General features: G+C 38.6%; 1 pseudogene; it reads left to right on the forward strand.

The window, feature by feature from the left end:
• The first annotated feature begins 1,209 nt into the window (after window positions 1-1,209).
• LOC138935313 (uncharacterized) lies at window positions 1,210-8,591 on the forward strand (annotated as a pseudogene).
• The last annotated feature ends 17,119 nt before the right edge of the window (window positions 8,592-25,710 follow it).

Below are 25,710 nucleotides of genomic sequence, written 5' to 3' on the forward strand. Positions count from 1 at the left end.
ATTTAAATATAAACTTCAATAGATTATATTTTAGAGATAACATTTTTATTAATCAATTATATAGTCTCCATTCTTTTCTACAATGGTTTTCCAACGATCTATAAGCTTGTCGATTCCATTTTTGAAGAAAGAACTTGGTTTTTCTTGAAAAAAAGTTTGTGAGGTGGTTTTCGACAGCTTCCTCGAAATTGAGATTCTTGCCATTTAAACTATTCTGCAAAGACCGGAACAGATAAAAATCTGAAGGCGCAATATCTGGAGAATATTGCGGGTGCTGCAGAATTTCCCATTGCGACTCCTGCAGTTTTCCTGCAGCTTATTCCTTTCAGTCAGGAGATGCGGCACCCACGTATCAAGCTTGGAAATGTATCCAAGCTTTTTTAAATGACGAAAAGCGGTTGAATTATCGATGTTCAGTCTCTCAGCAATATCCTCGGTTGTAATCTTTGGGTTTCTTTCCACTAAGGCATGCACAATGTCATCATCAATGCCAGAAGGCCGCGTCCAGAGCGGGGTTGATCCTCCATGTTGAAATCACCATTTCGAAATCTGCCAAACCACTTTTTGACTGTTCGGAGAGCAGGAGCGCGGTCCAAATAAACGCTTTGAATATTTTTTTGTGCAATCCCGACACTCACGCCTTTCCGAAATTCATATAGCATTACATGCCGCAAATGCACCTTTCGTTCTCCATTTTTAATGATTTCTCTTATGCACAAATGGACTTATCTGAACAATGTCTGACGCTAAATTGACATAAGACAACGTCATCTATTCGGTGTAAGCAACAATTACTACACGAAAACAATAGAACTCCGCTATGCAGTAACTTAATGCCATCTATGAAAATCGAGCACGAACTTATGCAATCATCCAATAGATGTTTATGATTAATTGTGTCATTATTACTGATGAATCCCACTATTAAAATGGCGATTAAGATTTGCAATTACGCCAGACGCGCGATATTCTAAATCTATTTGCAAGTTTCCGACTGAAAATCATAAATTGATAAAGATACAAAATTGTTGGTTCGTTAACAGGAGGAAAAAGCGAAAGAGAGATCGCGAATGAAACTTATATTAACATATGCTCGCGATTGCTCTTCGTCGATCGCGAAAACGATAACGCGTCTATGATCCCGATCAAACGGCAATATCGATAATTAACGTGTGAGAATCAGCTCCTCCCATACTGCTACCATAGAATATGGTACAGTACTCTGCGTTGATACCACTGCTTCACGCGTGCAGAAGCGTCGTCGATTACACACGAATGACCGATCCGGACGAACCCGTTCGTTCTCACTACTGGAAAGAGGCAACACGTTTCGCGGGAAGAATAATAGATACGACGTGGATGTAAGGATATAGAGATTCCGCAGCGAGACATTGGGAGGACCTCGTTATAGCCACCGTGCCGTGCCGTGCTGTGCCTTACGCCGTGAGCCGTATATACACCGCACGACACGAGGGACATCACGAAGCGGGCGTGAACATACGTAGGCGTCGGACATCTCAATTTTCTATTCCTTCATCGAGAATAACAAAAGTCGTCAATGCGTAAAAAACTGAGAGAAGAATTTATCTTTTAGGCATCGAAGCTGCGATATTTCCGAAGCTATAGATATCTTTTATCTAACAAGAAGAAACTTATAATAAGAATTATCATTGGAATCTATTTTTCGACAATTTTTGATACTATTTTTAATATTCCCATGATATATTATACTAAGAAAGATTCCATTCAAGCCATAATCGCGTGTGTAAATGGAGATTAACAGGAACCACAGCCATTCTCCGTATATGTATTATTGCTTTAATCAAATTGCTGCTTCCGCGCCTCTATTCTCCGCCGTATTTAATCGTGTTTTACTGAGGAGGCTGACAAAAACTGTATAAAAATCCCCCTCTCGCTTGCCCCGGTACATTCCTCGGTAAGAGCAGGGTACCGATATGAATCGCAGGCGAACACAAAAGAGGAAGGATACGGTCAACGATGGCGAGGAAAGGCGAAGAGGCCGCCGCCGGTCACTCTTTTTAATTGACGGGCACCGCATAATTTCAGGGTGGCCCGGTCGGATCCCCTCGGTCTCGCAACGGAGAAAAGAGAAAGAGAGAGAGAGAGAGAGAGGAGACTGCGGCCGCTACTACGATCACTGCAACGCCAGAATTCCGTGGAATTCCGGGACACCGTATGCGGATACATGGTGCGAGGAGCGCGAGATGGGTTCCGTAAGTCCCATACCTCCCTAAGGACGTCATCGGCTCGCATCCGCGGGCTTAGTCACGCTACGCAACGAGCTCTCTCGCGACTCTCTCGCGACGTTCACACTTTTTCTCTCTCTCTCTTTCTATATCTTCTCACACTCCTGGTTCTATCTACGGTTGTACAGTCGTAGCGGCCGCAACACCCGAGCTATTACGTGTCGTTATTGGAGCTTAATAGGCGCGCCGGGCCCTTCGGTGGATATGCCGATTATCGGGTTACCCCGACGCCAACCTACGCCTGCACGGCTCGTAAGTACACGTTGTTATGCGTGCGCCTACCGTATGGGCGCGAGCGCGCCGCTCTTTCAACGCAGGAGCGGATCCTCTATGCGAAAAGCAATGAAACTCAAACTCTCAACGGTACAGAAGCCGAGTCTACAAACGTTCTCCGACATTGCTAATTCGAGATAATGTTTGTACATATGAAAAATAAATTTGACGTTTCGCATATATTAGGTGTACAACTTTACTTCCACCGTTTCCCTACAGATGGCTTTAGCGGTAAGTAGCGGTCGAAATAAATAGATCGTAAACGTCATGCGATAAACTTGGGCATCTGTCAACATAACCCCATAGAAACATTAGTCGATTTGTGTCCGCATCATAAAGTTATTCTCGATTGAAAATATCAGTTTACGAGCCAAATTCGCGTCATTTGCGGGAGGTTTTAATTTTCTGCTTCAATATGAAGAAATCTGCGGCTGAGGCTCATCGAATGCTCTCAAATACTTATGGTGAAGCCGCTATTAGCGAAAGAACGTGTCGTGAGTGATTTCGACGCTTCAAGAACGGTGATTTTCACGTCGAAGACCGGCATAGCGGTGGCAGAGGGAAGGTTTTCGAAGATGCAGAATTGGAGGCATTACTTAATGAAGACTCGAGTCAAAGTCAAAAAGAATTGGCACGATCATTGGGTGTGACTTAACATAAGCAATTTCAAAATGTATAACCAGTTTTTTACAATAAAGCCTCGAATTTCGGGAAAAAAACGGCGGAAGCAAAGTTGTACACCTAATATAGACATTAATTGCTACAATATTTAATCGGTAACGTATTGTTATATAATGGAAATTTTTCTCTCGATATTTATTAATTTTCATCGATATATTAAAGTACTAGCAATTTATGTTTTGAGAGCATAGAGATTCATGACTCTCAAACAGATTACAGAATAATTTAGTTCGCAAATTTTCGTCGCAATTTTAAAAAAATTATATGTAGTTGTGTGTAGTCCTGTGTCGTAAAAAACACATTAATGTCTTATACATATAATATTGTTATACATATAATATTGTCTTAATACATTTCCCGTTGCTGAGCTGCTAAAATTATCGACTTTGACATCCGCTCCTGCGCGGTACAGCATACAGGTGCATTTCGCTCGAGGGATGTAGAAAAAGGGAAAAGAAGAGAGAACGTAAACGTATTTAGGTTCTCGTATCCTATATAGATAAAAAAAAAAGGTAAAAACGCGCATGCTACCGTGCTCTCTCGATAGTGTACTCGTTCCGTGAATCGTTTCGAGAGGAAACGCGGCTCACACGTCTCGTTCCGGCATGTGTCACGTAATGAGAGTCCTTGTATCCCTTCGTAAGATGATCGCAAGACGACACGCGACGCGCGATATGTCGTCACGTTGCCGAGATACGCACGTGTCCGGAGCGATCACACGGATAATCTCGCACGCGATATCAATCTTACGCATTAACATTAGTAATCCACTCGCATATCATTTGTATTTGACATTCAAATTGCATCTTATTACTTAATAGGAATATAGTAATAGGATATGGAGCAGCCCGTAATACATTTATCTCTCTCGAGCATCTCGCATTCTGATTTAATTATCGGTCCTACCGACGGAAGACATAATTCACTAATTAATTCCTCGTCGCCTCTCGTATGTCAAAACGGGTTAACGATATCCGTACATGTATAAATGCAGTACGATCGCGCGAGATTGCGACACGCGAACTCGAAGGGCTGGCACTTTTGCGTAGCGAGTTCCCGTTTCGCCGCCGTGGAGAATGTTCCGCGCTAGATACGATCGGCGGATGAAGTCGCTAGATATTACAAGGCCAATACCTCCGCGAGGAGGTACACGGGGAGTTAAGCCTTACCCTCGATCGGATTACCGAGCGATACACACGCTTTAACTGACCTGCGATTTTTAATCAATAGGATAACGCGCCGGCGAGCATTCATCGCATTCATCGCATCTGATGGGATGCATTTCGCCACGCATTTTGCAATCCAGAACGCTCGATGATTGATGCGATAAACTTGAGAAACTCTCAGGGTTACAAGACGAGATAGCAATTATTTTCTCTGGAATTTTCATTATTGACGTTAATCATTGTAATCATTCGCAAATTTAATTTGTACGAATTCGATATTGGAAGATTTCGCTAATTTTATTTAAAAAAAAAAAACAAATTTTCGATATAAAGAAAGATGAATAATTATACGATAAGAAGATAATACGTCAAATACAATAAAAAGAACACAATAGATAAATAAAACTATCTAGGTACAATTTTTTTTTTCAGATTCCGTCTTACTAGTTTTTATAATTAATTTCTGTGCTGGATAATTCTTTTCTACAAATTTTTCATTCGAATAGAATATAATCAGTTACTGAAAAATATCGGTTATTAATTAAATAATTATTAAAATTTCCTATTTAAATTATCAAGTATGTTATATTATTTCTCTCTCATACGTGTGATCTACTTTTCAAAAACAGTATTTCATTTGTATATCGTTGCATCAAATCTCTAGTTCTCCGATACGAATTTATCTTCCATATTACAATTACCGATCACATAGGAGCACCAGATGCATCCATGGATACAAATGAATCGGTGCATTTGTGTCTTTGTGCCCGTGGGAGTGTTACATCTGGCCGTAGTGTTGGAGGAATGAGGGGAAAAAGGAAGAGACGGGGAAGAATCCCCTGTCCTTCAATGGGGGCCCACGTGGTACGCACCTGTGCGCTTCTCAACATTGAATGAGTTTCCTCGCCAAGGGGGACGATTTGAAATGAGTGGCTTGCGCCACCGCCGAAGGGTGCGAAAACGCTCTCTTAAAGAGACACGCACATCCACGCATCTGTCGCAATCACCGCGGTATTGTCAGCAAGCTAGAGGCGATTTAAATAGGGTTAAACTCGTCCCCTACGTCTATTCCCCCGATATGTTTGCATGCCTGATCACGTGCATAGGCGTCGACGGTGGTTCGTGAATTTCATGCTACTTCTGTTCCATATATTTTATATTTAGCGATGATATATTTTGCAACATAACAATGATGGGAATTTAATCTTATTTATATACAATATATTGGGTGGCTCATTTTAATGCATCCAGTCGAATATCTCAAAAACCAAGCCCGGAAGAGAAAAATGTTTCGAACAAAAGTTGTGTGGCTTCAAGGGGGCTATAAGATGATGACAATTATTTGACCTTGGAAAATCATTTGAAGGTCATGTGAAGGTCAACTTTAAAATCTTAAATGGAAACCCCCATTTTTTATTTAGTATTCTTGTAGCTGACATCGAGAGCTTTCCAAAACACTATAATAAAGTATTTTTTCATTAAGTACTTTTTGAGTAATTTTATATTTTAATCTGACATATTTTGATATAAAAAATTAAATATCTCGTAAAATATTTAGTTTTCGATAATTTTACCGTAATACTTCTATGTACAGAATAATGAGACAAATCAATTAGTATAAAAAAAAAATTGTGTTTAAGAAAATTATTTACAATGTATTTTTTTAAACAATTATTTGTTTTTTTTGGCACTAATTAATTTGTCTTATTATTCTGTACATAGAAGTGTTACGGTAAAATTATCGAAAACTGAATATTTTACGAAATATTTTATTTTTTATATCAAAATATGTCAGATTAAAATATAAAATAACTCAAAAAGTACTTAATGAAAAAATACTTTATTATAGTGTTTTGGAAAGGTCTCGATGTCAGCTACAAGAATACTAAATAAAAAATGGGGGTTTCCATTTAAGATTTTAAAGTTGACCTTCACATGACCTTCAAATGATTTTCCAAGGTCAAATCATTGTCACCATCTTATGATTGTCACCCCCTTGAAGCCACACAACTTTTGTTTAAAACATTTTTCTCTTCCGGGCTTGATTTTTGATATATTCGACTGGATGGATTAAAATGGGCCACCCAGTATCAATATATCTATAATATGATAATTGTTCGGCGAGTAAATAAAATAAAATATTTATTTTCAAATTAATTGTTAACATATTTGTAAAATCTCATCTTATATACATAGTTTAATATTTAAGAAATCGATTTAATATATTTTTGGTGTTCAAAATATTATCGTTCTAACCGTTTTGAGCATCGTTTTACTATAAAAAATTACTTATCAAAATTTTACGTCTGAGATCATTTACAGAAAAATCGATTCGACGCTTACGATACGATGCTTCCGCGCTCTTTCACGAATTTTGAAGTTTCACGCGTGTGATCCTGCACTGCTTAGAATACCGTGTAATCCGAGAAGACGATCGTTTACGCGAGCGCATCACTTTGGTTTTCTCGCTCGTCTGCCTCTTTCCTCTCGTGCGTGCGGAAATCTTTCCCATTTCTACCGTCCCGTCATGTATCCTTTCCCGTACACGACTCTTCCGGCGCTAAATGTAAGACGAGACCCGGAGGCTATAGATCCGTGCCGGTCGATCGCGTTCGAACGCGATCTTACGCACATTTCGCGCACCACGAGATAAGTATTTTACCTGTCCCACGTTCTTGTAGCCCGATCCCTCAGGCTCGCCGTGTCAGCGCCCAGATTTCCACCGGACGGATTAACGTCCACGGTCTATTCGAGATAACGTTACACAATCTTCGTATACACGTTCCACTTTACTAAACCGCGACTATCGATTAATTTTCTGTCTGATAAACAAAATTAATAGCAAACGATGGCGCGGAATAATATTCACGGAAATCCAAAGTTCCTCGTGAGAAACACAACGAAAAAGTGATCTGGATATTTGATTTGTTGATTTAACTCCAACTAGATCCGTGATCCGTTAATTCTCCGCGTTCTCGCAACGCGTGTGTAAGACGAAACCGAGTGGAGGTTATCGATTGCCAGTTCTACGGGCACTTAAGTACGGTACACGCGCGGCGCAATGCATATTTGCTTGGGAAGACTCGGTCGCCGGCAAGCTGATCTCTCAAACGCCCCACACATGTCAGCATCCAGATGGTTAGATTGAATTTCGTAGCGCGTAGGTTTGAGATAATGTTGCGCGTCGATAAGATACGCGTTCAGCTTTTGCTAAATTGTAGAAATTTTATTTCAAAGTGTAATGTAAAATAGATTTTATGTAATTTAATGCATATTAAAAAGAAAATGTAATTCTGCGACGATTATTTTCTTTTTCAATTCATACTTGAGAGTTTCTACTATATAAATAATAACAAAATATTTAACTATACATATAAACACAAAAGACTTCACACAAATTATTTCGTTTTTAACGAAATATACTAAATATGTGCAAAAGATTCTATAAAAAAGATAAACGTTCTACTCTACAGGGTGGCCCCGAACGTTCCAGCCAGACTTTGAGATCTTATAGGAAATTTAATTCTGAACAAAAAATTTCCTATAAACATGGGTCGAAAAATACTTCCTTAAGAAGTTATCGCTCAAGAACCTCTAATGCAAAGGAAGAGCAAAAAGTGAAAAGAAAATGAAATAAAAAGACCATGAAACTTAATAAATTTCTTGAAAAATCGATCTAACAATATAAAAGTAACAAAAGCACTTTTTGTACGTTTGAAACTGGTTATATCAAAATCTATGGAACGTACAACAATTATTTTGATCTCGTTTGAAAGATAATTTAATTGTCTACAACTTTTGTTTTAGTACTTTTTATTAAAAAACGCACATCTTCTGTGATATTTGGAAAAATGATATTTAGTAAAATAATCACGATTTCAGAGGTTTTTGAGCAATAACTTCTTAAGAAAATATTTTTCGACTCACGTTAATAAGAAATTTTTTGTTCAGAATTAAATTTCCTATAAAATCTCAAAGTCTAGCTGGAACGTTCCGGATCACCCTGTATATCTATGTCGATGTTACGGCCGGTGTACTAGAGCTTGAAAGAGGATTGTGAAAACGTCGAGGGTGCCGCACCCCGAATTTTCTTTTATCATCGATAAGGGTTGATCCAAGCAGGATATGGAACATGAGGACGCTTATCGTCTCTCACGCACGTGGCAAACGCGGCTCTTTTTCACATCCTGTGATATATCGATGACAAGCATCTCGTGAAAAGTATTCTCTGTCCGTATTTATATTTTTACTTACATTATGACAAATTTTTGCAAATTTTTGCTTTTAAAGAATCGCGTAAATCCTATATATTTTTTTTCTGTCTAACGTATTAGGTGTACAAATAAGTTTCCGCCGTTTGACAAAAGTTGGCGCCACCAGTAAATTATGGTTAAAATTGTCAGATGTAAAACGTCCTTATCGTAAGATTGGACATCAGTCAATAACATAACCTTAAAATATTAGTGATTTTTTATCAGTATAATATATTCTTTTGTGTGCGAAAATGTCGAGTTTTGAACCGAATAAGCGTCATTGGCGAGAACTTTTGATTTACTTCTTCAATTTGAAGAAATCTGCAGCAGGCTGCCTTAAGTGAGAGAAGTTGTCGTGAGTGGTTTGAAAAGTTTAAGAACGGTGAATTCGACATCGAAGACAAAGAACGTAGCGGAAGGCCGAAAGTGTATGAAGACGCGGAATTGGAAGCATTATTGGATCAAGATTCGTGCCAAACGCAAGAAGAACTTGCACTTACATTGGGAGTGACTCAAAACATTAAGTTCCGTTCTTTCACAATAAATGCCCAATTTTTGATAAAAAACGGCAGAAACTTATTTGTACACCTAATAATATTATATATATTTGTAAAAATAAACTTTAATTATAAAACATTTTTTTTTTTCGTGTATCAATATTTCAAAATCCACCAGCTGTTTCTCGCGATATCTTGAAACGCGCATCCATTACGAGCCGCGCATCGTTCATCAGTCAACCCCCACAATTTCTAATTTACCGCATGGAGATCCTGCGAAGCGAAGGAGGATAAGCGCGCGTTACGCGTTGCTTCCCATCAATTTCAGCGAAGTAACAGCGAACGGAAGCTCGCGCGTACAAGCGGAGGGTCACACGAGAGCAACCGGTATATAAATCTCCGCGGGGCATTTTTTTTAATCCCGTCGATACGACCATGGCGATAAAACAGTTTGGCCGAAGATACGAGCAATCCCCTTTAATTACGGTTAATTACAGCCGCTCTCGCCGCCGAGGATATCCGGGAAAATTGCACGCATTATTGCGTTACTACGATTTCGTCTAGTACGAGGTTCGCGATCTGGTGACGTAACGCCGCCTCCTGTTCTCGTGCGAATCCGAAAACTTATGTGCACCCTCTCACGCCATCGTATAGTTGCATCGTTTCCGCAGTGCTCGCGTCTAGCTCAGCGTAACAGACGTCGAACGATGAGCATGGAATCGATTCGTCGAATACCGAAGTGGTAACGCGATGATGAAATACGATGAGAGAAAGAGAAGAAAAAAGAGAGAGAGAGAGATGCCGGAAAACCGGCGTGATACGTAACGGAATCGTCGATCGAGCACCGACCGATGGATCGGGATCGATAGGTCGCGCGGCCGATGATTCGCTGCCATTAATTTCGATCCCGCAGATTCCTCTTCGCGCACAAATCTCGGACGAGATCTATCACTCGCGCGTGTGCAACGCGAAAAACGACGCGCACAAACGACGATAATAATGATAACAATAATGGTAACGATATCTCTCCCTCTCTCTCTTTTCCTCGCTGACCGTGAGTCTGATTAGGATCGTGGGGATTATCGAGAATCGATGGAATCACGTAGAGGGGAGAATATATCGGGTTATTAATTCCAATAATCTCGCAGTCGGTATCGACTTGAGGCCCCGACGTGCGTTCTCGATTAAAAATCCGAGCGTTTCTCATTCCGTTGTTGCTGTTGCGCGGCTCAATGATTCATACGATACTCGCAATTAATAATGACAGTAGGACTAAGGTCTAAACCGCGGCCGAAAGTAGAGACAATCATTTAGAATCGCGTCGATGCTCGGGAATCGGGTTATTAATTATCACAGCGGTCTCTCCGTTCGGTATCGTTTCACGTATGTATTATCCGTATTTATTTCGTAATCACGAAGTAATCGTTCTCGACGTCGATAATTATGGGAATTCTGGGATGCTCACATAGCGATGTATGAAGCAATCTAACATTATATTGTATTATTCAATATATCTTTTTATCGATATTTCCATGTTGTTTTTAAATATTCCGTGTTTAAATATTTCGATAAATTATCAATACACATAATTAATATTATGAGCAAAGACAATTTCATAATTATTTAAAAATAATAAATAATACTACACACTATATGTAGGAAGAAACTAGAGAAATTATCGCTAAAAAATTAGTAACTAGCATTGTGATTTCAATTGCACACATGCGTCACCTTACATTTTTTACATTCCTTTAATATTTACATTTTTATCTAATAGATTCATGCGCCTGCCTTTGAACTCGGAATAACTTGGCGGAATTCCTACACGGTGTTCATATTTCAACTGTTCGCGCAATCTTTTCTTGGCTTCCAGCTGTGCCTCTTGGAATATTTACAATCCAATTCGATAATTACCAGTAAAAGATCAAACCCGAAATCTACAACATCATTTACGATGGACAGAACTATGTCGTTCGCGACGTATAGCGTTATTAATAATCTCAACATTCAGCATGATATCATTCGAACCACGTGTTCTCTCATTTGTCAAAGTTGAATGGCGATCGTTCTTGACGTATAGATACGTTTCTCGTCGGTATGGTGACTGAAGGGCGATGCGTATTGCTCTTGATGATGTAGTAGTTTGCCGATTTTATTAATTTCGTCGATCTCTCGATACACGATTGGTCCATCGTTCGTTTCGCGTGACCTTAATAGCCGGCAAAATCGGTGCGAAGGAAGCGGCGAAGGCGTGCGCTGCCGGCACAGTTCCTTGATCGTATACGATCGTTAATTATTCGTGCCACGGTCATGACGAAACTGCGAGACGAATTCGACTCGATAAGTGACGGAAATAATGATAATTGATGATAACGATAACCCTCGTTATAACGCATTTATATGCAAATGACTTTAACACGTTCGCGTCGCGTATACGAACGCCCATAATAATCGATTTTGATGAGGCGCGTCGATGCGAAAACGGAAATCAAGGCTCGATTCTGCGCCGGGAGGAGGATGAATTCCTCCGCGACGTGCGAAACCCACCTAGCGGTGGAGTTGTATGCCCACCGCGGAGAGAGTACTTTTATTAACAAACGTGCATTACACCGCGACGACGGCGGGCGCACGAATATACCGTGTAAGGTACTCGAGATGTACGGTGAGGGGCTCCGATACATTTCGCAATCAGACTTTATTACATCGCTCGATTTACACCACGAATCGAAAGTCACGATCCTCCCTCCCCCTCCCCAAGTTCGATTGAGCCCCGATATGTGCAAGGTGTATCTCTGCCTGCTTGCGTGCCTACCTGGATGACTCGATATCTTCGTAAAGAGGAAGGGGGCGAGGGAGTTAAGGGGACTCGAAGGGAGAGACGGCGGGTCCGATGTGGCCGGGTCTTCTGTACCGTAAGGATGCGATCCGCGGTGATCGGATACTCGCGCCTGTGTATACGAATACGAGAAGAGGATATCTCGGGTGGGGGCAAAAGTAAGGTATAAGAAGGACTTGCGGCTAATAATCATTAGCCGGGGAGATGCGGGAGCAGATATCAGTCGAGGTAATCATTGCGGCATTCGATCAAACGAACGTCGAGACTTGAACCTCGCCTCTCGAACACGACATACGCTTACGTTTCTTCGTATCGCGTTATGATACCGCCGCCGATTGCGGGAACCGTCGGTGATGGCTGTTCGCGATCGTGTTAATCTCGCGCCGATGCTTCCGATAATAATAATACATGCGATCTATCTACTTGTCAATTTGTAATTAATAGCGCAATTATCGCGCGTTTTATTGTCTTTCATTTTCCTGCTATAGAAATATGAAGTACTATTCAAATAGCTCCCTTTTCTCCAATTATATATTAGGTGTACAACGAGGCTTTATTGTAAAAAACTGGTTATACATTTTGAAATTGCTTGTTGACATTCACTCCCAATGATCGTGCCAATTCTTTTTGACTTTGACTCGAGTCTTCATTAAGTAATGCCTCCAATTCTGCATCTTCGAAAACCCTCTTCCACCGCTATGCCGGTCTTCGACGTGAAAAATCACCGTTCTTGAAGCGTCGAAACCACTCACGACACGTTCTTTCGCTAATAGCGGCTTCACCATAAGTATTTGAGAGCATTCGATGAGCCTCAGCCGCAGATTTCTTCATATTGAAGCAGAAAATTAATACCTCCCGCAAATGACGAGAATTTGGCTCGTAAACTGACATTTTCAATGGAGAATAACTTTATGATGCAGACACAAATCGACAGGGTTGGGAACGTTACTCTATAAAAGTAACGCGTTACCGTTACCGTTATTTTTTGTAAAAAGTAACTCGTTACCGTTACTCGTTACTGATTTTAAAAAGTAACGCGTTACCGTTACCGTTGCTTAAAAAGTAACGATTCGTTACTTTTCCGTTATGTTTTTGTTTTTTGTAATGCTAAAATAAGCTATTAGATTATAAAATTATTTAGTAATTAATATTAAATGTAATAATCTATGTTACAATTAAAAACTCTAAATTAGTCACTATATAGCAAGCGCTTTTTATATTAAACTTATTTAATGATTCTAATTTTTTATATTAATGTCTTTACTTTTTAATATACTTATCTTTATAGGAATTTAAATTGTAATTTACAAATTTCAATTTTGTTGAAAATTTTTATCGAACATTATTTTTAAATATTGATAAGAGAAATATTGATATTATTAAGAGTGTATCCCAATATATTCATTGTCAGTATTGTAAAATCTATAATTTACGTTACTATAGATTTTCAGTACTGGCAATGACTATCGGAATGCAGCCTATGATAGAAGGCTACAAAATATTTTTCAAAAAATACATCTATCGAATAGATATAAGATAATAAAAACCAAAAAATAACGATAAAAGTAACGGCTAATTCGTTACCGTTACTGTAAAAACGTAACGATGTTACCGTTATCGTTACAAACAGAAAAAAGTAACGATCGTTAACGAAAAAAAGTAACTGTAACGGTAACGACGTTACAAGTAACGCGTTACTTCCCAACCCTGCAAATCGACTAATGTTTCTATGGGGTTATGTTGACAGATGCCCAAGTTTATCGCATGACGTCTACGATCTATTTACAATATTTCGACCACTACTTACCGCTAAAGCCATCTATAGGAAAACGGCGGAAGTGAAGTTGTACACCTAATAAGATACACAAAAAATGTATTATTTTCTTTTATCATAGGTAATTGTTAGGCGTGAGATACCAGTAACTGATATAAACCGTTCCTTATCAGAGATCGAGTAACTTCAAGAGCGACTTCCTCTCAGAAAACATCCGATCGTTACTTTGACCGGCAATATCCTTTCCATCAACTATTACACTTTACATGGCAGTTTTTCAGCACACGAAGCGCTCCGAAGGGTCTATAATTTAAAACGGCGCATCCGTTTTCGAAAGCACGTGTAATTTTGCGACCACGCGACCCCTTGTAGGGGACACGGTTTAGGGTGAGGCGGACCGGACGAGGTAATTAAGCTTAACGCTCGCGCGCGCGCTCGCATCGTATATAAGCCACCGACTCGCGATTCTCCCGTCTCTTCGCGGCGTTTCGTCGTATAGAGTAGGTTTTGCCGCGGCTGCGTTCTGCGGTTTACCGCATGTCCAACACGGCCGCTACGGGGCCTGCGCCTCCATCGGCCATAAACCATCATTACGCTAGTACATACAAGCGCATAAGGGCAACTCGGGGGATCGTGCCGCGCCAGGCCGAGCCGAGCCGAGCCGAGCTGTGTCGGAACCGTGCGAGCAGAGTCCGTGAAATTTCTGATAATATTTCTAGAAGAGAAAGAAAGGGAGAGAGAGAGGGGGAAGAGAAATATACGAGCGAGCGTTGATCCTCCTTACGACAGTACATTGATGCATTTTCTTCGCAGAAGCGTCCCTTTTCCGCATGCATAACGGCCGTGTTAATTTTGCGAAAACACGGAAAACTCGGAATATTCTAAGAATTGCGAAAATATCTCGTAAATAGAGATACTGCGGAATTTTCCTTAAGATGATTCCGGAATTGATAAGGATACTAATCTTTGAAGATCCTTATACTCTTCCTTTCTCGATAATGTGATATTAATACTTTTTATAATATTAATATCGATATATTATCCACAGCTATCTTTCTTGCATAGTCTTTGAAGTTTGCCTCTTTCCTGAATACATTAGACTTGCGTAACTATGAAAGAATCCACGAGAATGATGATAAGTATATATATATATAGAGCTCGCAAATGAATTTTATCTTAATGGTGAGTGATTCGATATCCGCGCGGCGCGTTTTGCACATTTTTGTTGCAGTTTAGTCGGGTGATAAGTAAACATCCTAGAGCATTAACGTAATAAGCCGCCACGTATAATGCGGCGGATAATTTACGTATCGAGCACGGTCTGAAAAAGCTGGTGTCTCAAGTGTCGAGATAATTCGACTTCTTATCAAACCAGCGCCGGGCAGTTTCGTTCATTAAGGGAACGGCGCAAGAAAAGCCGCGCACACGCCCCCGGTAACAGTCAACGTAATAAAACGTGTTGTTGCTACCGCAAGCTCCTACCGAACGGAGCCCGGCTACTTATCAATTACAATAATGGGACTATTAAATAATAATGGCGGACATGTTAGGTGGAAGGGCAAGCTTTTATGACTGCAACTTTTATAATGGAGTAGGTGTTAGACTACTCACTCAGATTTATAGACGATGTAGTACAAACACCGTATCGGTGTCTTAAGAGCCGGTCTTCGATCTTGTAACGATGACAAGATGAATTTCGCGTTATGCATTTTAATTCGCGTAAAGATTCTATCAAATTTACGTGTATATACGTTCATACTTTTAATTTCGTTTTAACGATGCACGAAAATATTTTTAATAGGACTTTATATTTTTCTCGATCGCAGAATCGCATAAATCTCGTCGAGATTATCAGCTTTGTGTTAGTTTCCCGACTGATCGCGGAAACATCGATTGATTCCAATCGAGCGATACGAGCGATAAAAATATAACGCCGATCGTGAAGAGTTGAACGGCAATCACGAACAAATTTAATTCTCAATCGATGCGATTCGTTACGCTCGTGTGTTTAGTCGGTCCATTAGCGATGACCCGCACTGCAAACGTGTAATTTATTCGATTAGCTGCCGTTTCTTATCGTTAGTTCGCGGGATCAACTTTTTTCCTTGTTCCTTGTTTTACCTCTTTGTCTGTTCTTTGTTGCTTTTTCATGACACTCTCAGGACACTTACTCGTGAAAACACGATTAATTATGTAGCGTTTTTAAGGTTTATTACACACGATACGCGTTTTACTTTACATTGCGAAGAAAGAACATAAAAATCATCATTACATGAAGTTACGATTAAACGTTAAATGAAAAGTTTACTCAGCATTAAAAAATCGCGTGTTTACAAAATACTATTCATGTTATCAACGAATAGTATTACGCAGGAATTTCACGGCACTTTTATTATAATAAATAAATATACAAGCTAAAATTATATACATATAAAAATAGATCTGTACAAAATCTGGTATACAAAAATAAACCATTATTTTGTCGATTTGTGCAGCTTCAATCAAAGAAATTATTTATTGATGTACAAGAGTCGCGAATATATAGTATGCGATTAGTAAATATTAATTAAATGCGTCGAAATAACGTTTGAATTAATCTGTTTTGTATATATATATATATATATATATATATATATATATATTCATATATATATTGTATATACAGGATGTTAAAAAAAAAACCATTCAATATTCAATATTCAATATTTCTCAACCGTTTCTGAGATATTAATATTTTTATATTATATATTAACCAGGGTTGGGAAGTAACGCGTTACTTGTAACGCCGTTACCGTTACAGTTACTTTTTTTCGGTAACTGTAACGGTAATGGCGTTACAAATTTTATTTGTAACGGAAAAAGTAACTTCGTTACATTTTTCGGTAACGAGTAACGAATTTAACAGTTACTTTTATCGTTACTTTTTTCAAATTTTTTGATTTATTTAAGATATTATTCTTGCTATTGTGCGTGATAAAATTTTTATCTTAACCGTAAAGCCGTAAGCAAATCGACCAATTAGCATTCTTATTATGTTGTAATCTCATTTACTACCAGTTCTAAGTACCTTGCAACGAAAATTAGAAAATCTCAATAAATCTGACCTTATAGATTGCCATTCATTAGTTGAAGCTATTCAGCAAGGTTTAAATAAAAGGTAACTTATTAATTTGATTAATACATATGTTATTTAATTTTAAATAAGGATTTAATTGAAAAATATTATTTTATTTTAAACTATTGATTCAAAAGTATTAATTTCAATAAAACAAACAATGTCGCTTAATTTACTATATTTGATTTTAGATTTCTTACAATATTTGAGACAAAAGAATTAATAATAGCAGCATGTTTACATCCAAAATTTAAGTTAAACTGGTTAACCGGAGAAAAAAGAAAACGTGCTGAAAATTACTTGGAGGATTTATTGGGAATCCGATCAACTGAAAATTCTTCAAAAGCTGGAAAATCTGACGATCACGATGATTTTTTCATTTTTGAGCAAAAAACGGTGCAAAATGAATCTGTACAAGAAGAATTGCAACGGTTTTTAAAATCAAATAATTGTAATATAGAAATGTTAAACGACTATCCAAAACTTAAAAACTTTTTATTAAATATAATACAGCTCTACCAAGCAGTGCATCTGTAGAAAGAATGTTTAGCATCGGTGGTTCTGTATTAATACCACAAAGAGGGCATTTAAATGATGATACTATGGAGCAACAAATTTTATTAAAAATTAATAAAGAATTTCGATAAAATTTAATCATTTATTTTGTAATAAACCTTGAATGAAATCTTGCTTACAATTTTTTAAAAGTTTTTCTTATGCAAAATAATTTATTAGTTTGTATTGTAAAAAAGTAACGGAAATTGTAACGACTCGTTACTTTTTAGTAACTGTAACGGTAACGAGTTACTTTTTAAAATTGGTAACGAGTAACGGTAACGAGTTACTTTTTAGAAAAAATAACGGTAACGGTAACGAGTTACTTTTATAAAGTAACTTTCCCAACCCTGATATTAACATCATAATTGATTTATTGGCTTCCACATGTCACATGCGATGTGAAAAGAAGATAATCTGTCTAAATCTTTATCTCGATATTTACAAAAATGCTCCACTTCATTAGAGCAATACACTGACATTTATGATACTTTGTAACTGTGTAATCACCAAATAGATCCGCAATCGCCGCTTGATGACAATTGACTGATTGCCGGTGAAATCTTCAGTTATGAAGTATGTATAGAAATTGAATAAACAGAGACATTCAGAGAGAGAGAACGCGGTTTATAAACACTGAGGTAAACATCGCATGCGACACGTATATAGAAGCCAGTGAGTCAATACAAAAATATTTATATCTCAAAATGATTAAGCATTCGACTTATGTTTATTAAGATTTTTTTACTCAGTACGGTATGCTATCTACCATATAAATATTGAATGGTTTTTTTTTAAACATTCTGTATATTCGCGATCTCTCGTTAATGATTGAGCAATTCGAAAATAACTTTGACAACTTTACTCTGATACTTCTGATATTACGCGAATTGATTATTAATTAAGACACGATAATCGTGGAAATTAATCATTCGCACTGACTTCGCACAAACATTAACCATACTGTTCGTTAATAATACTATGAGCTCTGTTGAGCGATTTTTCAAAATTGAGAGGCTCATAGCTTCATGTAATTTTCATAATATCTCATAGGAATAAAATAAAGCGCGTGTCGCGTATGATTAACGTTGAGAATATTATTATAAAAGTGCCGCGCGGTTGTCGCGTTCTAGTAATTAGTGCGTAAACAATTATATTTTTACGAGTAAATGTCGTATAAATATTATGAAGCAACAACAAAGAATGAACAAGAAGGCATGAAGACATCGGATGATGGTAAAGCAGCCATAAAATAAATAATCTATAATTTTATTATTTGTAAAATTAATTATTTGTGAGATTTCAAGCAGTAATTTTTGAAATATAATAGTTTAGAGCTGGTCAATCACAGGCTATGTTTACAGACGGTTGTCTGTCTGTGAATCAGGCATTTTTTCGACATTTTAGTCCCACGTTCCATTAATAAATTAATAACTGATTAATATTTAATTATACTGTATCTGAGAATTTGATTTCTCGTGGTAAGAATACCAGGTTAAAAATCAGGGAAAGTTACTTTATAAAAGTAACTCGTTACCGTTACCGTTATTTTTTCTAAAAAGTAACTCGTTACCGTTACTCGTTACCAATTTTAAAAAGTAACTCGTTACCGTTACAGTTACTAAAAAGTAACGAGTCGTTACAATTTCCGTTACTTTTTTACAATACAAACTAATAAATTATTTTGCATAAGAAAAACTTTTAAAAAATTGTAAGCAAGATTTCATTCAAGGTTTATTACAAAATAAATGATTAAATTTTATCGAAATTCTTTATTAATTTTTAATAAAATTTGTTGCTCCATAGTATCATCATTTAAATGCCCTCTTTGTGGTGTTAATACAGAGCCACCGATGCTAAACATTCTTTCTACAGATGCACCGCTTGGTAGAGCTGCATTATATTTAATAAAAAGTTTTTTAAGTTTTGGATAATCGTTTAACATTTCTATATTACAATTATTTGATTTTAAAAACCGTTGCAATTCTTCTTGTTCAGATTCATTTTGCACCGTTTTTTGCTCAAAATTGAAAAAATCATCGCGATCGTCAGATTTTCCAGCTTTTGAAGAATTTTCAGTTGATCGGATTCTCAATAAATCCTCCAAGTAATTTTCAGCACATTTTCTTTTTTCTCCGGTTAACCAGTTTAACTTAAATTTTGGATGTAAACATGCTGCTATTATTAACTCTTCTGTTTCAAATATTGTACGAAATCTAAAATCAAATATAGTAAATTAAGCGACATTGTTTGTTTTATTGAAATTAATACTTTTGAATCAATAGTTTAAAATAAAATAATATTTTTCAATTAAATCCTTATTTAAAATTAAATAACATATGTATTAATCAAATTAATAAGTTACCTTTTATTTAAACCTTGCTGAATAGCTTCAACTAATGAATGGCAATTTATAAGGTCAGATTTATTGAGATTTTCTAATTTTCGTTGCAAGATACTTAGAACTGGTAGTAAATGAGAGCTCTGCTTTTCCGAAAAGATAAAGCTCTCATTGGATATCGCGCGTCGCGTCATCGCACTGGTCTGCAAGAGCCATAAGTTGATCAATCACATTCAAGCATTTTTACAACATAATAAGAATGATAATTGGTCGATTTGCTTACGGCTTTACGGTTAAGATAAAAATTTTATCACGCACAATAGCAAGAATAATATCTTAAATAAATCAAAAAATTTGAAAAAAGTAACGATAAAAGTAACTGTTAAATTCGTTACTCGTTACCGAAAAATGTAACGAAGTTACTTTTTCCGTTACAAATAAAATTTGTAACGCCATTACCGTTACAGTTACCGAAAAAAAGTAACTGTAACGGTAACGGCGTTACAAGTAACGCGTTACTTCCCAACCCTGTTATTTTGTATATCAGCTCTTTACGGAAACTTATTACGTCTTCCGCAGATTTATATATGTATTTACGGTTCGTCTTACATCTAATAAGTATCGTATATTGCGTGGGCAACTTCCTACGTGCCGCTATTCGCTATTAGCCAGGAATCGACTTGGGCGGATACATACATGTTATGTACAATACGTGTCGTTAGGTGGCGCTTATTGTTATCCACATAAGGATGCTTTATGTATGCATCTATCAGACAAGGAAGAGATCTGCGTAGGCATTAAACGCCGCAATTTTTCCGTTGAACGTAATGTCCAAGCCGCGTGTTGTCTACTACTTACACACATAAATATATTATTACTCGTCGCGCGAAGGAGTCGATATGTATGAGAAGATCGCGAGAGAAGCATGCGTATTTAATTTAATAAGAGATGATTCAAATATTAAACGCTGCACTAGCTACTACGATTGGATAAGACTTTCACTATTAAATAACATCCATTGTGCGTGGGAAATAAACACGTCATAGATTCTTACAATCGATGAAAATCATGAATAAACCGAAACAATATACGAATCCAGAAGACATTTTTTGAATTCTATTCTTATACATTGACTGCGCCGAGATATATCCGCATAATTTAAAGATAATTTGATGTATCGAGATGCCGTGAGTTTGTATCAGACTTCTCCGTTTTCCAGCGAGATCTAGATAATTTCTGATTAATTAGATATTATAAGCGTTATTGATGGGAACAGCGGGGTCGCGCGGGCCCAAGTCGGGACTCTCGAAAGAGGGACAAGCAGACGGACGGATGGACGGACGGACGGACGGATGAACGGACAGACGGACGAACGAACGAACGAGCGTTACGGAGAGATCAGATCAGAAACGGTAGGTGGTCCATCGAGACTGGCTAGCATCCACTCTCCGCCGAACAGTCTCGATCTGGTCATCTCTTCCAGCTCTCGCGCTCTCTTTCTCTCTCTCTCTCTCTCTCTCTCTCTCTCTCTCTCTCTCTCTCTCTCTCTCTCTCTCTCTCTCTCCATCAAATCTCCGTTTCTTCCCTCTTCGTCTTGTCGCTTCGATTCTCCTTCGCCACGTTTTCCATCTACCTCGCGCTTTCAGCATCCTTTTTGCCTCCCCGACGCGCCTCTATCTCATTTTCTCTCCTACGTCTCTCTTCGTCGTTCTTATGTTTTTATCCCCTTTCCTCTTGCCATCCCCCTTGTCGCTTTTTTTTCGCCGCGTCTTCGTCGCGTCCTTTTCTCCTCATCATTCTCTCCCCGTGATCCTCCACGTCACCTCCCCGCCGTCCTAACATCCCGGCCCTCAGACCAGACCGGGCTTCGGACCAGACCGGGTACACGAAACTCCTTCGTTGCTGCCAACACACGATTCGACTACTCTCGACTACACCAGCAATCGATACTGCAAGTACCTGCACCACTACCACGATTGATTTCTGTGTACATGCGGGGGTCTTCGTGCCGGTGTCGTTCAAACCTTACGAGCTACGAGATGAAACCGGCAGCGAAGCACGGTCGAGCACCGATCGAATCTCGGGCAAGGATCTCTCCTCTCTTCTCTCTCTTTCTTCGATGTCGACGTGCGCGTTTTTTCGGTAACTTTTGCCTGTTAAGGACAAACGATGCCTCATCCCGATCTTTCGTCCGCCGCGCGCTTTGACCCGACAGGTCGTTACCTCTGGACCGATCATCCTGGTGGCCTCTTGACGAGACGTGACCGCCCCTGAAGAGACGAACGGCCTGGGCAAAAGTTGCTGTAATGCCGCGGGCGGCACACCAGATGCGGCGTCCGCACCGTAATTTTGATGTAAACACTCCCCTTCCCCATTCGCGGACGAATTAGGACGATTGCCTTCACGCATCGCTCGAATGTGTTCGGTATAACATTCGGGTTCGGCCGAAAACGGTACCGATAGCGGGACTATGTGTTTTCGATGATAATTCTGTTTCCCATCTCGTTTTACACTCGGACATCCGGATGATAAAGGACGTCCTAGAAGCGTGCAGGACTGAAACCGCGAATAGAAAACGGGACTGCAATTATCGCGGTTGCATCGAGTATCCTGATGGTTCGCCAGATGGTTCCCGCGTGCGGCGCCAGGACGGTTGACGCAATGGTTTCGAGAGAAGAGCCTCGCAACGTCCTCATATCACTTCATATATACTTGAAATACTTTTCTCCATTTACGATGCGGAGATTACATTAGCGGGATGCTCGTGCAGCCGGATGAGACGTAACGGCGATCTTGCCTCTTGGCTCTCACATCTCGTAATATTCTTCTAATGAAATTCAACTTGTCGACAGTATCGGCAAGCCGAGAAAGACTCCGTTGAAATGGAATCTCATAGGCGATGCGATTTGCGACAAAGAGAGAGAGGAAGGGAGGGAGAGAGATAGAGAGAAAATCCATTTGTCCCGCGGCCGTGTCCTCGACCCACTTGAGCCATCGATAATAATTATTCCATGACGCTAAGCTATTGAAATTACCGTAGCATTGGAATTTAACGAGACAACGGCTGGTCCGAGAATAATGTTCGATAATTCGCGACCGTCCGAACAGGAAAGGGGAATCGCATCGCGTGACCGCCTGCAAACGCGCGTGCATGCCGTGTGTAAATTGGATGCCGCTAGCAAGTTGGGCAAGCAATTGGACGGCATTTGTTATGTCCTGTTTCTAAAAAGCACTGGAATTCCGACTCATTAACCCAGAATCTGGTGCGTTTTCTTTTCACGAAACTTGTTGACCAATGAACGGATTACGTTAATGCTCGAACATATATGTTTATTACTTCAGAATTATTTACGCAGCTAACCACAAAGCTTTCATGTAACTTGTGTTAAAAATTTTTGAGAACAGAGTGCTTTCCCTCTTAATTTCACTCGAACTTTACAAACCAATTAATTAAAAATTAAACGATTTAGAAAATATGGTCGCCTTACTAACATTTCTAATAAGCGTAGATACAATCGTAGTTTTTTTATTACGGTTTTTTTTTTATCGAAAACTTGAACAAAATCAAAAGTATTGCATAATGGGTAAAATCAGCGGCAAACAGTCATATATAAAATGTATATATAAAGAAATATATATAAAGATTAGAGAGTTTCGCCTACGTTAAACATTTATTTTATTCTTCAGCCCTTTCTATATCTTTTCGATTCAGAGGCAGCTAATATGATAATTCTTTTCCAAGCGCGTCATCTTTCGACGAGAAGAAAATTGAGTTCCTTCGGCCACCGTGAAATTTATGATTAAAACGACGCGTCTTCATTAAAGGAAATTGAATCCTTGAATTCTCAGTGTAGAGATTCTTACTATATATCTCATAAACGATATTACACACAAGCTTATTTTCTATGGCATTGAGGTATCTTTTTATTCTATGCGCACGTATATGTATGTGCGTGTAAGTGTAATTGCAAATTTGTCCAATATGTTGACGAAAACTACAAGTTATAATTGTATATATTGGATGATTGCATAAGTTCGTGCTCGATTTTCATAGATGGCATTAAGTTGCTGCATGGCGGAGTTCTATTGTTTTCGTGTGGTAATTGTTGCTTACACCGAATAGATGACGTTGTCTTATGTCAATTTAGCGTCAGACATTGTTCAGATAAGTCCATTTGTGCATAAGAGAAATCATTAAAAATGGAGAACGAAAGGTGCATTTGCGGCATGTAATGCTATATGAATTTCGGAAAGGCGTGAATGTTGGGATTGCACACAAAAAATTCAAAGCGTTTATTTGGACCGTGCTCCTGCTCTCCGAACAGTCAAAAAGTGGTTTGGCAGATTTCGAAATGGTGATTTCAACATGGAGGATCAACCCCGCTCTGGACGGCCTTCTGGCATTGATGATGACATTGTGCATGCCTTAGTGGAAAGAAACCCAAGGATTACAACTGAGGATATTGCTGAGAGGCTGAACATCGATGATTCAACCGCTTTTCGTCATTTAAAAAAGCTTGGATACATTTCCAAGCTTGATCGTGGGCACCGCATCTCTTGACTGAAAGGAATAAGCTGCAGGAAAACTGCAGGGAAATTCTGCAGTACCCGCCATATTCTCCAGATATTGCGCCTTCAGATTTTTATCTGTTCCGGTTTTTGCAGAATAGTTTAAATGGCAAGAATCTCAATTCCGAGGAAGCTGTCGAAAACCATCTTACAAACTTTTTTCAAGAAAAACCAAGTTCTTTCTTCAAAAATGGAATCGACAAGCTTATAGATGGTTGGAAAACCCTTGTAGAAAAGAATGGAGACTATATAATTGATTAATAAAAGTGTTATCTCTAAAATATAATCTATTGAAGTTTATATTTAAATCGGGCACGAACTTATGCAATCACCCAATATATATATATATATATATATATATATAAAGTTTATGCAAAACTCTTTGACATTATTAATTAATTCAATTTAATTATTTATTATTTTAATATATAATAGCTCTCGAAAGAGCTACTTTCAAGATGATAGTATACAGTTTTAAGTGTTAACATAAGTTTGATACGTTTCCACATTTCGTGGTTATCGCACCCGATAATCGTCCCTGTGTCACCGGTTCATGTACAATAATTTACTTCATCATTATTATTAATTACGACGCAGTGTCATAAAAGATGACACGGGCTCTCTCTTTCTCCTCTCCGTTTCTTTTCGTTTTCCACGTGGATAGGAATAAGCATGAATCATCTTGTAGGTGCTTGCTCGCTCACACTCGTCGTCCGAAGGACGGAAAAATTAAATGCTCGCCAGGTCCGTGATATCCTACATGAGAACCACGGAAAAGACAAACTCGACTTTCTCATTAGACGACAACATCACCGAGGTTGAGCTCTTCGCTCTCTGAAATTCCAGAGGGAGATATTACGATTATTGGTCCTCGGGCCAGAGGAGGTTGCGCGAGTCGAGGAAGGACCGGAGAAAAACAGAATGAGGCAAAGGTGCGATAATTGTATGTAGAGGAAAAAGTTTATTCGCAAAGACGTTGTTCTCTGTAGAAGATAACGTGCACCACGATGGAAGAACGACGAAAGATATTCAATATTTTTCGTATAACCGTAGAGGATTTAATCCCAAGTGTTCGAGATCATCGCGTTGATCGATGAAAATAATATCACATTCGTTTGGCCGATAACAGTTCGTACGTACTATTCATGTTCCTTATAATGTTTACGAGGATGTAAGAAGGACTATACCGGAAGATATAACTTTTTCTCGACGTGATCGTGTATCGAGTTAGTTCCTTGGATTTCGATATGGAATAGATGCCACGGTTAGTGGCTATATCCGTGACGATGAAAGGGAGGGAAGAGGAGGACAAAGGGGAGAAAATAGATGGATCGAAGGTAGGCCGTAGAATGAAACAAAGAGAATCGCGCTAAAGAGTAGGAA

This window comes from Polyergus mexicanus, unplaced genomic scaffold, assembly GCF_030449975.1.
Source record: "Polyergus mexicanus isolate NDT 795.1 unplaced genomic scaffold, iyPolMexi1.0 SCAF_8, whole genome shotgun sequence".
Classification (NCBI taxonomy): Eukaryota; Metazoa; Arthropoda; class Insecta; order Hymenoptera; family Formicidae; genus Polyergus; species Polyergus mexicanus.